Raw genomic sequence first — 4,594 nt, 5'->3', positions numbered from 1 at the left:
ACTGAGCCACCCAGGCGTCCCTGTAATATTGTTTTTATGGGAAAATCTGTTTCAAAGTTCAGAAGAAACCTATTTACAAATAGCCTAAATTCACTGCAAGCAGAGACTGCCCTTAATTAATTGTTGTGTCTCAAAGACTCTGTGAACACCTGCTGTAGGTTAAGTGGTCTTATATCTAACTGGGCTTCTCTACTAAAGCATGTGTTCTGTTTCACCCCCAGGTCTGCACCTGACTACACAGGTTTAAGGACACAGTTCTTGTGATATGGTGAGAGAATAAGAAATAAATATCTGGTCTTTGTCCTGGTTCCTGGCCCAGGAGTTTTTAAAGTCCTTGGAAATTCCCTGAGAAAAGTGTCTTTAGTTGTTTGTTATAGGCTACTTTCAACCATACCTGAGTTTATGCTCGTGAGGTGACTCTTGGTGGGCCCCTGGGTAGCTTCAGGATGGGGGCTGGTTGCCAGAAGAACTAACGTTGTGAATAGAGTTGGAAATAGCAACCCCACTCCACTCTTCCACCCCTGCCTCTGGGAAAGGGAGAAGGGCTGAAAGTTGAGTTAATCACCAATGGCCAATGATTTACTCTATCATGCCTGTGTAATGGAACCTCCATGAAAACCCTCAACTATGGAGTTTGGAGAGCTTCTGGGTTCGTAAATGCATCCATGTGCCAGGAGGATGACACACCCAGCTCCGCTAGGACAGAAGCTCCTATGCTCGGGACCAACCAGCCCTTGCTCCGCATGCATCTTCATCTGGCTGTTATCTATATCCTTTTTTATTTTTTTTAAAGATTTTATTTATTTATTTGACAGAGACACAGCAAGAGAGGGAACACAAGCAGGGGGCGTGGGAGAGGGAGAAGGAGGCTTCCCACGGAGCAGGGAGCCCGATGCGGGGCTCGATCCCAGGACCCTGAGACCATGCCCTGAGCCGAAGGTGGACGCTTAACGACTGAGCCACCCAGGCGCCCCTGTTATCTATATCCTTTATGATATCCTTTACAACCAACCAGTAAGCGTAAGTACAATGTTTCCATGAGTTCTGTAAGCCATTACAACACATTATAGAACCTGAGGAGGGGCGTTGTGGGAACCTCTGATTTATAATGGGTTGGTCAGAAACACAGGTGACAACATGAATTTGAGACTGGCATCTGAAGTGTGTGTGTGTGTGTGTGTGTGTGTGTGTGTGTGTGTGTGTGTGTGTTGGGGGGGGTGTCTTGTGGGACCGAGCCCTTCACTTGTGAGATCTGATGCTAACTCCAGACATTTAAGTGTCAGAGTTGAATTAAATTGTAGGATACCCACCTGAAGTCCAGAGAGTTGAAAGATTGGTTGTTGATGTGAGGAAAAACTCTACGCGTTTGTTGCCAGAACTTAATTGCTGGGAATGAAAAACAGATCTTAGTAGTCCCCAACGAGACTGCCCTTACTTCAATCGCCAGCCACGCTGTAGAGGACCCCTAGGCCAAGCATACTTCTGACCAACTGGCTGTCAATTCAGGGTTTCCCATGACTCCCTGAGGTTTGATAATTCACTAGAATGATGCACAGAACTCAGAAAAGCACTATGCTTAAAATTACGGTTTTATTATACGGGATACAGTTCAGAAAACAGCCAAATGAAGGGACACATAAGGTTTAGTGTGAGGAGCAATGCAAAGCTTCTGTGCCTTCTTCCGGTGGAGTGAGGGTGTGTCACCCTCCTGGCACATCAATATGGTCACCAGCCAGGAAACTCCCTCAAGCCTAGGTGTCCACAGTTTTTATTGGGATTTTATTACCATAACACAATTGATTAAATCACTGTTCAGGTGATTGAACTCAATATCCAGACCCTTCCCTTCCCCAGAGGTGGAAAGGTCTGATCCTCTGATCAAGTGTCAGGTCTTTTTGGTGATCAGCCCACCATTCTGAAGCTATATAGGGGCCCAGCTTGAGTCACCATTACCTTAACAAAGACACTCTTATCACTCAGGAAATTCCAGTTTTTTGAAGTTCTGTGCCAGAAAACTGTGACAAAAACTAGATCAATTCTTTTTAAAATTTATTTATTCAAATTATTTATACACATGCACACATATATTGCTTTACAAATATATACACTTTTTTGTTGGCAGGTATATTCTTTTTTTATTTTTAAAGATTTTATTTATTTATTTGACAGAGAGAGAGACAGCGAGAGCAGGAACACAAGCAGGGGGAGTGGGAGAGGGAGAAGCAGGCTTCCTGCAGAGCAAGGAGCCCGATGTGGGACTCGATCCCAGGACCCTGAGATCATGACCTGAGCCGAAGGCAGACGCTTAACGACTGAGCCACCCAGGCGCCCAGGTATATTCTTTTTTAAAAATATTTTATTTATTTATTTATTTGAGGGACAGGGAGACCATGAGCACGAGGAGGGAGGCAGAGAGAGAAGCAGACTCCCTATGAGCAGGGAGCCCGACAGACTAGGACTCAGCGCTCGATCCCAGGGCCCTGGGATCATGACATGAGCCGAAGGCAGACGCTCAACCGACCTAGCCACCCAGGCGCCCGGGCAGATACATTCTTTATGGTGCCATAGCATGTATCACATTCATTGCCATTAGGCCTGTCTCTGTGGTAAGTTCTGGGAAGGCAGAAACTCATCCTGTTGTTTGCCACTGAAGCTGTAGAATCTTATTTGGGGCCTGTCACATAGGGTACATTCTATACATCTGCTGAGCAAATCAATGAGGCTGGCACTGAAATAGTTGTAGATTTCAGGTATTGTTTATGCTATATTCAAAAATAACACTGGGACGCTTGGGTGGCTCAGTCGGTTAAGCATCTGCCTTCAGCTCAGGTCATAATCCCAGGGTCCTGGGATCGAGTCCCACATTGGGCTCCTTGCTCTGCAGGGAGCCTGCTGCTCCCCCTGCTTGTGTGCTCTCTCTCTCTCTTTCTCTGACAAATAAATAAATTTAAAAAAATTTTATAAAAAAAAAGTAACACTTTGTAGCCAAAATGTCTACCAGTAGAGAACTAGTTGAATAAATCATGGTCTGTGAATACAATGGAGTTACTATCAAAAAAGAATGAAGCTCCTCTAGATAGATGTGCCAATAGTGGATAGATCTCCAAGACAGATTATGTAGCATCACCAACAAAAGTTAAAGTGCAGAACAATTTTGAGTGGTATGTTATCTTTAACATACAGTGTAAAGTGTTTAAATCTTAAGTGTACAGCTTAGTGGCTATTTACCAATACATCTGTATTTACCACTTTGCAGATTGAGATCTAGAATATTTCAAGGACTTGGAAATCTTTCCCAGATTCCCCTGTAGTCCATACTCTCCCGATGGAACCATTATTCTGACTTCTCTCACTTGGGATTAATTTTGCCTGTTTTTGAACTTTATATCTTTAGAATCGCACAGAATATACTGGCTATTTAAATATCTTAGCCTGGGAGCGCCTGGGTGGCTCTGCTTCTCCCTCTCCCTCTGCCTCTCCCCCTGCTCATGCACTTCTCTCTGTCTCAAATGAATAAATAAAATCTTAAAAAAAATAAGTATTTTAGCCTATTACAAATAATGCTTTGTAACCTTTTCCTGCTTAGCACTATAGCATGAACATTTTGCAATTAAAATCTGCAATAAAAATCATGATTTTAAATCGCTGCATTGTGGATAATGTATTCTTGGTTATATTTAAATGTTTATTCTAGGGGTGTCTGGGTGGCTCAGGCAGTTAAGCATCTGCCTTGGGCTCAGGTCATGAACCTAGAGTCCTGGGATGGAGCCCCAAGTCAGGCTTTCTGCTCAGTGGGGAGTCTGCCTCTCCCTCTGCCTCTCTGTCTCTCAAATACACAAATAAATAAAAATTGTTTATTCTCTCTATTTTTTTAATTCATGAGGAGTTCAGAGAGTCCATACAGGTAGCAGTGGAGAAAATGGCAGTCAAACCTGTGACCCAGGTGCTCAATCTTCCATTGCAAAAAGCAAAGTGTTCAAATATGGGTAGAGGGCGCCTGGGTGGCTCAGTCTTTGGGGCGTCTGCCTTCGGCTCAGGTCATGATCCCAGGGTCCTGGGATCGAGCCCCGCATCGGGCTCCCTGCTCAGCGGGAAGTCTGCTTCTCCCTCTCCCACTCCCCCTGCTTGTGTTCCTTCTCTCGCTGTGTCTTTCTCTGTCAGATAAATAAATAAAATCTTTAAAAAAAAAAAACAAATATGGGTAGAGCCTTGCAGAGGTCTTGCACGAGGGCATTATCATAGCAACAAGAATGACTAATAAGTATTAATGGCTCATGACAAGAGAACAAATGCTATTAATTATCTTAATATATTACGCGTATTAGTAATGTTTGTGTATTATTCATGCAAATGTTATTAGTCTGTGTCAGGGGCAGCCGCTGGGCCCTGAGAAGCAGGCTCACAGCTCAGACCTCTGTTGCTCCTTCCAGATGTGCAGGGGCTGGGACTTTTCAGGGATTCACTCCCGGTGGAGCTGTGAGGAGCCAATCAGCACGCAGAAGGCGGGGACCCGGGAGCGATCGCGGTGCCACCCAATGGGCTGACAGCTAGGGCCGCCCCTGGCCAATGGGCGCGCTCCTCCGCGACGGTCGGA

This window comes from Eumetopias jubatus, unplaced genomic scaffold, assembly GCF_037043125.1.
Source record: "Eumetopias jubatus isolate StellerSeaLion01/CBP00866 unplaced genomic scaffold, mEumJub1_p1.0 scaffold_16, whole genome shotgun sequence".
Lineage (NCBI taxonomy): Eukaryota > Metazoa > Chordata > Mammalia > Carnivora > Otariidae > Eumetopias > Eumetopias jubatus.
This window is presented reverse-complemented; position numbering follows the sequence as displayed.